General features: G+C 33.9%; 1 protein-coding gene and 1 long non-coding RNA gene across 3 annotated transcripts in view; both read left to right on the forward strand.

The window, feature by feature from the left end:
- Polr2I (RNA polymerase II subunit RpII15) overlaps positions 1-13,651 on the forward strand; it is a 566,921-nt gene that overhangs the window by 253,527 nt on the left and 299,743 nt on the right. The gene's annotated exons all lie outside the window — the stretch shown is intronic.
- LOC121124556 (uncharacterized) lies at positions 8,633-10,947 on the forward strand. The gene is made up of 4 exons (XR_005866334.2): positions 8,633-8,719; positions 8,820-9,066; positions 9,116-10,117; positions 10,220-10,947. It is a non-coding gene; the product is annotated as an uncharacterized lncRNA (long non-coding RNA).

Here is a 13,651-nt window from a genome sequence, read left to right on the forward strand (position 1 = left end):
TTTGGGTAACCTTAAACAGGGTACTTTTCTCGAATATTTTGAGCATTTTACCCAAAGTTCGGACCTAAATAAAATAGGATCCGAATTAAGGTTAAAATATTAATGATAATGCCTGAACCATAGGTCGTCAACCACCGTACTGCGGGCTATATCGGCCCACGAGTGAATTTTGACCGACCGCCATGTTATCATGCACAATAATCTAAATATAGGCATACTAATCCACCCTGACTCTGCAGCGAAAGCTGTTTGTCCCTCTGCCATGACACTAAATAGCCATTTGTCCACAACTCTCAAAAAGTTGCCGACTCTTAGCCTAAACAATAAATAATTCAATGTTATTAAAAGTAGAACATTACTCATTACTCTTCATTGTTCGTGAGAACACTCACACGTAACTACGTATCAATTAATATGTGCCTGTCCTCAAGAATGAAAGAATAATCACACAAGGAAACAATTATAGGTTCCAAATTTTAACCAATGAAATGAAGCCAGTTATATAATTTATCTTTGAGCGGACAATCCAAAACTGATCTCAGTTTTTATTTGGATCGTGGGGTTTCAGAAAAATCTGAGACTATAGTAGTTATTTTCCTTCAGAGTCATTTTTCACCTTAAAAACAATTACCAAATTGAATAACGATGAATAAAACGGATGTAAATTGGTTGTTTATGATTATAAAAGTGTTTTTAGTGATTTGGTATCTTGTTCTGAACTCGACATATTTCCATTTTTAGGATGAAAAATAATGAAAAACAACATACTTCTTATTAACCTTATAACTTATTCATCATTCATAGAGATAATTAGAGTTGTTTTGGTCCTTATTTAGGACCAAGGACGGTAGTCCAGTCCAGTCAGGTCCTATCCACAGTCCCACCTTTCGTCCCTTAAAGAAGAAAAAATCGATCCCTCGTGACGTCTTTAAATGTGCTTATCCTTTTTTTTTGAATTATTCTATTATAAAATATGGTAAATTATATAACTAAGTAAAAATAATAAAAGTTTGTATTATATTACAATTATAATGAAAATAGGATTATTTTTTACTCAATATGTAGGTATATTACAAAGTCAGAATAAAGTCAAAATATGAATTTGAAAAGGGGATCTTACGTTGTATATAGCGTTTTTCTTCCCATAAATACCTCAATCATTAAAATACATTGACTATTTACTGAGAAATCTGGAGATTCGTGGTCGAAAATTTAATCCGTCTTGTCCTTGAATTGCATGTGCTAAGTACTGGTTTCTTAAGACTGGCGTATTAAATATGACGCACGGAGTTTGTTCTTATTATCCCACTCAAATTATGTCAATCTACATTTAGGACTATCATAGTTTCAATCACTAAACCTACACTTTCCTAGATATGAATTTTACAAGGTTCAGTGAGCGGAAAAGAGTGAACATATCACAAACATGAGACTCCTCTCATAATTTATAAGCGTCTACAAATTTCAAATTCTCATAAAAACTGATGCTCTCAATTAATTTTTATATGTTTTTCACGAATGAATAGAAAATGGTCAAGCTTCGTTAAATAAAAATTATCTATTAATTAGAAGGGTCATTTTTGGCCGCAAACGTTGAAGCCCATTTAAAGATAAAGAAATTGTCCTATTAATTATTAGCGACAACAAACTTCGTAATCTCATAAAAACGGATTCCGTCGATCAATTTTTATATTTTTTTCACTAAGGAATAGATAAATATTCAAACTTCGTTATATCTATTTAAAAATTATCTTTGTCAACTGAAAGGGGTGATTTTTTGCCCGAAACTGCCACGCAAACCTGCAGTTCATTACATCCTATATTCATTAGCGACTACAAACTATTTCAAAGCTTCCGAGCAATAATGAATATCCTTCAAAAATGATCTAAATTTTATAGAAAAAAAATCTATATTCATACAAGTTTGTATGAAAAGAAAAACCTATTTTATAAAAAATCGGTTGTTAGTTAAAAACAAGTTAATTAAGTTCATTCATTTTTGTAATCTATGTACTGTAGCAAATATATTTATACTGTGTGTGATTTTTGACAAATAGAAAAAGTAGTGAAAATGCTATTATTTTCCTTGTACATAGCGTAATTTGCAAGGAAGTAGGAGCAAAAAAAAAAAAGATTTTGTGCCTTCCAACCAAAAAATATATTTTTTATATAGGATAAAGTAATCAAATATCCTTACATATAAAGCGATATCCTGATTTCAACCAGCTTCTAAAATCAAAATTTCCTACAACTATAACATTACTTACTTACTGCGTAATTAAAAATATGTTCTTTGTTTGATGAAAATTGTAGATTCTTTCTAAAAAAACTACAGTATAGAATGCAAATTAGTTATCATGACGTCAGGAACAAGGACTATCCGGAAGCATTTTTGTTAGGAAGTCCCTGCGATATACCCTTTAATATTTTGCCAAGTAAGATAGATTTAATAAGGTAACATCTGTATTTTATAAATCAACATCCCAGTGGAGCAAGAAAATCAAGAAAAGAACATCTTCAAATCATTTAAATAATCGCCTATAATATCAAAAGTATTTGGGAGAGTGAAATATTCCTTCTAACGACACCAAATACTTGAAGCAAAAAGTTGACAAATTGGTAGAATATATCAAAGACTACGCAAAGAAGATAAATTTACAAAGTCGATCGAGTGATAAATATGGTGGTGAGTTTTCTGAGAAATTGTTGCAACTTTTTGATATTTTTTTAGGTTTTGGCTATAAAAATAAGACACTAAGTTATTTTAAAATTGAAAACTCTAATTGTGAGGCCTTCAAAAAAAATACCAAAGGAGGAATTATTTTTCTACATAGATCAGAAATTTTCAAAGAAACTCAGGATTACTTCCTCCATTGACAAGAAAGCAAGTCAATCCTGTACAGAAAAGTATGACAAATTTGTTCGAAATCAAGAAAGGACTAAAAAATGATCAAAAAAAAGAAGAAATGGTAAATTTTGAGGAAGAACAAGAAGAATCTAATCTAGAAAATGAGCCTTTTAATCAATATGAAATGAATTCGGATTATGTGAGTTTTTTAAGTAAAGAAGTAAGTGAGCCTGAGAAACAAAGAAATAATACTGAGCTCCAAAAATCAAGCCAAATTCTTGTCAGATATGTACTTTTAGTTCGTTCGGCTGCAACATGTGTCATTGCATTATTAAGAGATCTGAAGTTCGCAACTCCCCAAGATTTGCTTTCAGTTACGAAGATTAGCAAGAAAGTACAAAAATATGGAATTAAAATTTACCAAAAGTATAAAGGAAAAAAAGAATTTGTATGTATTAAATTTCATGGGCATAAAAATCTTACAAAATGTCTACCGGGATCTGAACAGCCTGAAATTATGGAGGAGCATATAGCAGTGATTGTAGAACCTGGAGCTATTTATATAAATCCTTTCTCACCTATTTCTGGAAAAACAGAGCATATTGCAAATGAATTGTTTTCATTAATAGCTGATCTCGAAGTCTTGATTCAATCAAAGCAATTGGTAGTAATGGAACCGGAGTTAATACAGGCACAAAGGTGGTATTATTAGACTTCTGAAACAGAAATGAAATGCTTCATTACAATGGGTTATTAGTCTCCCTCATTTCAATAAATTATCATTCAAAAAGCTTTTTGAATTTTATGATGGAAAGCTAAGTGGACCAAGAACTTTGAAAGGAGTATTAGGAGCCCTTGTCATAAGGATCTAATAAAATTTGTATCAATATAAGGATGTGTTACAATCATTAATTAGTATTAAAAGTAAAAGTTTATTATGGATCAAAAGTACTTAATGAAAATTTGCTTAATTGTTCAAAATGGGCCAGATTCGGTTACCAGCTTATTTATCAAAAACATCCATGGACAGTTCACAATGCAATATGGATCACTACAGCATCAACTCTCTTGAGGATTTACATCCAAACAAGAAATCCATCAAAAGAACTTATGAGATTGGTCGTCATAATTCTTAATATTTATGCTCCAACATTTTCTCAAATAAAGGAGTATCCTAAATTAAGTATTATTCTAAATAAGTTTTCTTTCCTTTAAGTCAAGTAAATAAGCATCTAACAAAAATGGAAAAAGATGTGATGAAACTTCATTTAAAGTGATTTCATTCGTTGCACAACCAGAGAGTATAATTTTTGTTCGGATAAGGATGCCAGAAGGCATAGAAAAAGAAGAGAAGCAGGATTAATAAGACAATACATACGACCCAAGAATCACTTGAACCTAAATGCAAATAGTTATTTAGAGTTACTAGACTTATCTACAATTCCAAAAAAGTTTTCAAAACTAAACCTCCATTAACCTTTGACATAACTTTAAATATTAATGACAATATCATTAGGCATGATGGACTATTCATTTTGGACAAGATTCCCGACCCAAGGAAGGAGTCGACTCTTCTCTTTTAAGACTTAGCTTGGTTTGGTTTTCTTCTTCAATCTACCATCATTCCCGTAGAAATTTGAAATTTAAGCATCTCCTGTTGAGGATAAACTATTTTTGTACTTATTCTTACAGATCATGGATGTATTTCTGTCTTTAATTAATGAAAATCGATCTAAGTATATAAGAAACACTTCTAAATTAAAAATATTTCACTTCATTCATACAATTATTTGTGTGTATTATGTTTGAAATGTTTCAACATTAAAATAATAACTAATATATCACATTCATAATCCTAAGTAAACATATTTATAGATATATAAATTTGATAGATGTAACTTGTATGATTTTTTTATTTATTTTTCCCCATGGAATAAGATCTAATTACTTGAAAGTTACGCATTTTTTAAACACCCATAACCCGAAAATAACGATTGAAATTACTAATTTGATGATATATATTTTATTCATAAAACGAACTTCTTATGAGCATTTGAAAAAAATATTAGTGTATTTATGAGCACTAGAAGTGGACGAATACCCACCATGACCAAAGAAATAAAAAAGATTGTATTTCTCTGTAATTGAAAGGTAAACTTGAGTTAAATAGACACAACAGTTTCACAAATGCCAAACTTTTAAAATACAATATAGTTAAGAGAAATATAAGGCACCTGAAATCTTTGAGGGCCTGAAACCTTCCTATAGAGTTGGCTATAACTATACGTACCTAAATTAGATAATTACATGAGGGTCGAATAATTTTTTATAGAGCCGTTTCTGTCGTCATAAAATATTTATTTGCATTTATTCAATAAATAAATTAATTGATGGAATTAAACATTGACAAAGGAATTTACATTAAAATTTGTTTGACAAGTTAATGAAGTTGGAGCTGTATTCTCATTCTGAATTGAAATGAATGAATATATAGAGTTATAACATTCATATTCTTTGATAAATATCACTGAAGACCATCATTATTTATTACAAACTTAGTTACATATTCAAATGCCATAGTATCATACTAGAAAAATACACTTAAAAATTCTTTGAAAGAGCCCATAAGTCACTTTTTACGGTTCTCATACTTGGCTTGATACATTGGAAGTATGAATTCACAGTCCTAGATAAACAACTTCGAGAATTCGAGTCCTTAGATAACTACGTAATGCAGCCTGCTTTGTTCTCTTTGGGCAAGAAAGAAGTTTTATGAAGAGACGAAGACCATTTTTCTATTGGAATTTCAGATAGCTCCAACTGTACTGAGCTCTACAGTTTTCCTCGCACTCTCCAACAACTCGACCTTTGACTACCTGTCCGAATCCTCTCAGTGGATTGTCGCTCCACAGCCAACTACCTCTTCATCTGACACATCTTGGATCATAACGAAGTGAAAATCGCTGCTCTTGCATAGTATTTTGCAAATATTTGTCCGTCAATGTAAGAGTCTTGTCCAGTATGAATATCTAATGATATTGTAATTAATAACAGAGAATTAAGTTATTAGCACTCCTTCCATTGGAACCACTGTCGTGTTTATTTTTCTTTTTTCTTATTATATATTATATTGGTGATAGATATTATATCAGTTTAAAAGAATCTTGCCATTTTTTCCATTTAGACACTTTTCCAGAATAATCGTTTACTGCTTTAAAAACTAATGAGTTCCATTAAATGACAAAATAATCGACAAAAAGCACAAGTGAGTAACAGAAAGAGTTCTTATCCTCCATCCACTGCTCCTTTTTTGAAATTCTGATTTCCTTTTCTTCTTTAGTCAACTTGGTTTCTTCTCTTACTCTATGAAAAATATTTCATTAATTAGAGTCCCTCAGTTTCCTTGATGTATTTAATTTATCTCAATCATAATTCCATAATTGATTTATTTATTACTTGTGTGCCTCTTTTGTTATTGGAAAACGAGTGGAAGATAATTCTGGACTCTTAAAGATAATGTGCCTTTTTTTTCGATAGTTTTGTCTGCATTGCCAATGTATATTCTATTCTGCTAATAAGTGTATTTATTCATGTATAAAAATGTCAAATTTTATTTTGTATAAGTATAATGTCACTAATAACACTGGCCAACACAATCTTTCTTGCATGGGGTTTTTAAAGTGAATCTAACTCCATTTTGGCTGCTGATTCCAAATCTGTCATTACTTTTTGCCTATCACATCAAGTTTTTGAATAACGGGGTGATGAAAAAATACTACAACAACACATACCAAAAATCCTTAATTTACGAGAAAAAAATAATACATTATTTTTGTTTTTTTTGTGATTTTATTTGCATTTTGGCTGCTGATTTCAATGTGTCACTAGTTGTTGGTTATCACATGAGGCTTTTGAACTATAGGTTGATTAAATATTATTACAAACATAGAATGTTATATCAAACTAGTATATGCAGGAACAGTGTATTTTTGTTTGTAGACAAACATGTTAGTTCATTTTTGGGGTAAACTTCCTTTTTGATGACGCCCTCTTATGTAGAGCATCTGAATTATCCCTCATCAAACTCCAGCAGTAATCAGCCATCATATGCAAGTCCCAACGGCCTTGTTATATGTTTTCAATGACTTTAATGTCTTGGTGGAACCTCTTAACTTGTTCGTCGCTAACACCTCCAAGGTTGTCTGGAAACGTGGCCAGGTGACCTTGTAAGTAGTGCAGTTTGATGCTCATTCTGCAGCCGAGGTCTCGTAGACTAGGGAAAAATCTCATCCACAATCTCTTGGTAATTGTCGTTTTTTTTTGTTCCCAAGAAACCCCTGCTCAACATTAGTAAATGCAGTCTACGCTCGAGATTCAACAGCGGTGATCCTCCCAATGAAATGTATGTCCCTGAGTAATGTTCTGATCTGGGGTCCGTCGAATATCCATGCCTTTTTCTTTGCATCACTATGACTCAGAAAGGTTGAACATATGTATTGAAAACAATCACCATTGTGATCAAGAGCTTTTACAAACAGCTCCATAATACCGAGTTTGATGTGCAATGGTGGAAGATGATGTTTTTTCGATCCACTAGTGGTTCATTAATGGCATTTTTCTCTCCAGGTACCAACGTATGCCTTGATGGTCATTCCATTCTATCCTAGTGATCCTTGTCAGCTGTACTGTCCCAGTAGCAAAGGAAACAAGGGTATTTTGTGTAACCTCCTTGCTTACCCGAAAGGAAGTTCGCCATTTTTAAATGCACACAGATTAACCACTTGAGATCGAGGTATTCCAATCGTGCAAGTACTATTTTGATGTTTCCATACTCCTCCTTCATGGAGACTGAGTGTCCAATAGGGATGCATCCATATATGTTCCCATTGTGAAGTAAAACACACTTTAAACTTCTTTTTGATCGATCAAGAAAGAGTCTCCACTCACTTGTTTGATACGCAGATAATCCTATAGCCAAAAGAAGCCCTTCAATGTAACTGCAGTGTACAAAGTGATTGTCAGAATCAAAGAACTTCCTCAGTTCTGCATCTCTGTTACGATAAAATGTGACACTTGTGCCCTGAGCAAGCATGTTTCGCTCTTGCAGTCTGGATGCCAACAACTCAGCAGATTGTTTAGGTAAATTCAAATCAGGTCATTCAATTCAGGTTGACTATACAGAAAAGGTTGACCAAACAATGAACCCAATGGTGTGTAATTTGCATCTGTATCTTCTTCATCATCATCATCAACTGAAGTATGTGCTTCACCATCAATATCTGCTAACTTGGTGAAAACAGGTACAGTTATTTCGTCCGAATGAGGAACTGGCCGTATTGCAGAGGAAATGCTAGGGTATGTCATGTATCGCTTGTTCTTTTTATTGCCCTAAGTACTCGAGTCAAAGAGAGAGAAAGATACATACATAACAGGAACACGTGGTATCATTATAGGTTTTTTTATGTACACATCCACAAGTATTAAATATCAGATATCACAAAAACTTGATGTGAAGTGGCAAATCTAAGCCAGTGACCAGTGTAATTTGTTGATTCTATTTGTTTATTTTATATTAATAACTTATATATCGTATCATTTATCATTATAAATTTTTCTAATTCTCTGCTTATAATTTCTATTAAAATTTATTATTGATATAATTGTTTTTATATTTGTATTTTTTTTAAATTAACACATACTTATTTAACTTACTATTATAAACATACGTTATAATACTTTATTAAATTATCTTAATAATGTTCACTATTTCAATGTAACGATAAAGTAAGCAGGACCGGGCACGCGCAAACATGAATTCAAATACGCGTGCAACATGGGTCCATTGAAAAAAAAAACAATGCAACGTGTTTGGTAAGATAATAAGTAATAACTAATAATTATTGGTTACTTTGTGGACGCCATCTTTATTGTGTTTTGTAATTCCAATCATGCCCACTGTGTTGTGCTCCAGGGTGTAGAACGGGCTATGACAACGAGCCACAACAGTCTGGTGTTACGATCCATCTGTGGCCAAACAAAGAGAGAAACGCCGGACTTGATACCGCCTTGCTGAGAGCCATTCCAAGAGAAACAGATCTGAAGAAGACAGATTAGGCACCATCCAAAAGTACAAAGCTGTGTTCCCTGCATTTCAACGAATCTGATTTCATCTGTGAGTCTAAAAGAAGTCAGACCCTTGACAAGGCTCTAAAGAAGAGGTAAGACAGCTGCTCACTTTTGATGCGTATAACTGTCCTTCTTTTACAGGTATCTCAAACCAGATGTAGTACCATCCCTATGGCAAACTGTCCCAACTCCTTCTCAACTCCTAAAGCTTCATCAAGGCCAACTCAAGCTGCGACAACGTCACGTAGGGCTCAACAGTTCAATAAAATGAGTTCTGTGGAAGAACTTGTTGACAAATTGGTCAAGGAGACACTCCCATCAAACTTCATCCTCATCACAAAACCAAGTGTTGCCCTTTTGAAGCTATCCCATGATGAGAAATTGGGCCCCAAGTAGTAGCCAGCATCAAGTTTGAGACAGGATGTCATTAAAAATGTACAACTCTGGTGTGTTGATTGACAAAAAGACAATGTCACACATCACCTCAGAAGGCAAGGTCAACACTGTGATTCAAGCCATCAATTTGGCTTCCTTCTGGGAGCAAAAGAAGAATTGAATGAAACAGAGACCTGGGAAGACATTTTCAACAAGTTAGTGAAGTTTCTCAACTCCTCAAGATTGAACCTAAGCAACCTTCTAAGCTCTCTTTCATTCATGAGCAAATAGCTCTCCTCTTCACCAAAACCAACAGCTAGATAATATTCACCTTGTCTTCTTTCAACCGCACTCATGTGGGAGAATGTGAGCTCAGGACTATGTGGAATATCCTAAACGTCAGACACCTGGATTTGGCTACGAAAAGAGATGAGCTTCGTGAACCAATCTCTGAGAAGAACAAACTTGGCCTCTCTTTCTTGAGAGATTTTGTCGACTTTCTCATCGAGTGGCAAAACAGTAAAGCACCTGGCCTCAGAAACCTTCCTAGCAACAAAGCAGACGTGCTTTGCTCCAGCAGATCTGGTAGAGTATCTTCTCCTAGATGAAGACTTCTCCTATGTACTCCTCGGCATGTTCCAGTCTGATCCCATCGAAAGAAGGTTTGGCTGGTACAGAGAACTAAGTGAAGGTATCTACTACATCAGCGTGAGACAGATCCTGGAAGCAGAGAAAATATTCGTATTCTGAGTCTTGTCAGATTCTCAGGTAAATAAGATATTTGTTAATAGTAAGCTTCTTTATTTAGGTATTACTTATTTTTACAATATAATAATATCATAACAATATTTGACTTTTTTAAATTTTCAGGTCCGACTACTTCAGAAATTAAAGGTCTGCTGGATGAAGACATGGTAAAAGCTGAGCTCATGGATGCTCTCTACTTAGTTGCCGGGTATATTGGTTTTTCTTTGAAGAAGAAGATCAGCTGTACATCATGCCAAGAGTTAATGGTCATCAGAGACACACCTACGGACTCAATAACCTTCGATAGCCCAACCAATCAGCATGTAGACCTGAAAGAGTTCATCGACATAATGAGCAGAGGGGGTTTGTCGACTCCATCCGACCTTCTCTACCTCTCCTGTCTTTATGCTTACTCCATGTTATCTTACATCACAGCTACTCCTGAAGAGAAAGACAGTTTACTTGGCACACCAAATCCTAGAGCTTCATTTGTTGCCACATTCATAGACAGGATGCAGGACAGTTTAAACTCTGACATTATCGCCGTTGTGGGAGTAAAGTGCAAGGAAGGACACTCCTGGTCAGCTTTTCTTCAAATAATTTCATTTGCTATGTTTAATGTCATGGGTAAAAATTTAAGTGCTAAACAGAATGATGACATCCGATTTTTAACAAAAAGAGAATGGCAGCTAACAATTCAGAAGCTAATATAAAAAAGCTAAATTTCAATCAAAATCTTCTGACTTATAGACTTGGACCAACTTTGTACTTTTTGATTGTGCCTTTTCTTTTTTATATGTTTTAATGTTTATTTTGATAAAAGTACTAATAAATACCACTTCTATTAGAAATATATAGCCTCATTTTTATTATTTTGATGATTTTCCCTAGCAAATTAGTTCTAAAAACTCTTTATTTTGTAGCAAAACACTTTCAGAGAGACATTCCATTTAGAATAAACAAATTCTAAATAAACAAAGACCCATATTGGAAACACGTGAGTGCAGTGTCCTGTCCTGGTTACAAGAGTCCTTGATCTGGATTTACGAATAACGAAGAACTGCCTGAATGGTCTCAATTGGGTTCCTAGATTCAAATGGTGTGCAAGTTGTTGGTCTAATATCTGTTTCTTTGGTTAAACACTTGGGTATTTTCCATGAATTCGAACATGCAGATGTGCATTTTAGATTAGATAAATATAGGGTTTTTTAGTGTTTTTGAAGTATGATAGGATAAAGACGGATTTTATTTCTATCAATAATTAGTAAATCTATTTAAGTCTAAAAATTTCTTATTATATTTTGTATATATATAATTTACATTTGTCTCTAATAATTTGAAAAAATCAATTTCTAATATTTTAATATGAATAACTTTTATGTCGTATCATTTTTCATCATTAATTTGTTTGATGTTTCTATGTATAACTTCTATTAAAATTTCTAATTGATATTTTGTTATAGTTAATCGTTTTTTCAGTTGTTTTTTTTAGACATAATTTTTTAACTAAATGTCCCAAATATGAGTTATAATACTTTAACTTATCAATTAATTAACTTATCTATTGCTACGGCTAAATTATTAGCCATAAGTTTTTGATTAGTCATTGTACAACATATCATATTAGCGACTTTAAGGGAAGAAACATAAGAGATTTCAATGTTAATCAAGGTTGTACCCACTTCTGGTTCAGCGGTTCTATCGGTCCCAATTCGGTTCTTTCATTTCAACAGTTTCGGTCTCGGTTCAGCTAAATTGTTTTCGGTTTTGATCTCGGTTATTTTTCATACAGGTTCAGTTTGATAACAGGCACATAAAACAATGGGTTCTGCTAGAAAATTCGGTCCCACGAAATGATGTTCGATACAAACAGGGCCGCAACTACCTTATATGGAGAGTGCGTACTTTCCCAAGTTTCCCTCAAGGGCTCCAAAAAACCAAAGTTGCTTAATATAATGGTTTTCAAAATGGGCCATGTGGGGAGGTTGCAGGAAGATGGAGAATTGAGGATTAGCTTTCAGTCTACACATACATAGTACACATGTTTCATATTAAGAAGTCCTCAGCCAATAATGTATTAGTGTTATGTATTAACACAATTCACTCCTTTCTCGCCTGCGAATGTATGGGAAAGAGTTCACGTTGATTATGGAAAGATAAAGGGCAAAGATTTTTTAACACTAATAGATGCTGGGTCCAAGTGGATAGAAGCGGCGTACATGACGAATACATCGTCAGAGGCTACGCTTAGGCAACTCTTTGCGTGGTTTTGGCGTTTTGGATTCCCGGAGATAATACATTCGGACAATTGCTCACAATTCACAAGTGATTTTTTCAAAGTAAAGATGTCCGAATGGGGGGTAGCCCATTCCTTCTCTCCCCCATATCATCCGCAGTCCAATGGGCAAGCTGAAAGAGGAGTAAGGATTATTAAAAATGGGATAAAGAAAAATATAAACATCACTTGAGGAAATCTTATTTGCCTACAGGGTAACGCCGTTAGAGTGTGGGAGCACGCCGTATTCGTACGCGATTGGATGGATACCTTCCGTCTTCTCCTCCTCCTCCTCCTTCTCTTTCTTCATCACGAACGGAAAAATTTAAAATCAAAACGGCCGTGTGGTGCCGTTGGTACGGCCTTCGCTAGCTCAAGTGGGTAGCTGGAGTGATACAAAGGAAAATTGGGGATGTGCTGTGGTCGGTTCAGACCCCACAGGGAATGGTTAAAAGACGCATTAATCAACTTCGTCCTCTAGTACAAGCTGAATGAGGGGTGGTGTTATGTATTGTCTTATATTTACTTTTAGATCATGACGTAGGGATTTGTTTTAAATAGATAGTAATGTACCTTTTGTTTTACGAGTTGATATATTTTAATAGTTATATGTATGTACATCATTTTAAGTGTAATCCCTTATAGAATATATGTTTTAGTGTATGATTGTACCCCCAATCCAAAGGTGTTCTTATTGGCTTTACTCCGGTCCGTTACTTCCGTCTGTTGGTGGTGTTCGTAGAACATTACAATTAGTGAAGGGAACATTGGCATAGTAAAGTTTGGAAACCCTTGCTTAAGAAATATTATAGTTATCCTTCTTAGGGCACCGATAAGCTAAGTAGCGGAACTGGATCTACACTCTACCCCACCTCTTCCCTCTCTTATTTACAGCATCTGGTGCCCAAAACCACTTTTCCTGATCCATAAGAAGACCTTAGCTATTTAGAACTCAGATACACATGTATTACCCTGGCAACTTTACAAAAATCATTGGAAAACGTTGAAATTGCACATAAGAAACTCATAAAATTGACTTGTTCAATAAAGCTAATTTATTTTTTATAATATATGCATATTGTATTTTTTATATATTCTATACATGAACAAAACCAAAAGAACAGAGACCGATAAGCAATATATTAAGGTCTCAGTTTCGGTCTTGGTTCAACTTTGTCAGTTTTGGTTCTAGTGATTCAAGAACCGGAGCTGCTTGAACGGCTAGACCCTTAAGGGCACAACCTTGATGCTAATAGATATATAATATGTAAATATGAAAG

This window comes from Lepeophtheirus salmonis, chromosome 9, assembly GCF_016086655.4.
Source record: "Lepeophtheirus salmonis chromosome 9, UVic_Lsal_1.4, whole genome shotgun sequence".
Lineage (NCBI taxonomy): Eukaryota > Metazoa > Arthropoda > Copepoda > Siphonostomatoida > Caligidae > Lepeophtheirus > Lepeophtheirus salmonis.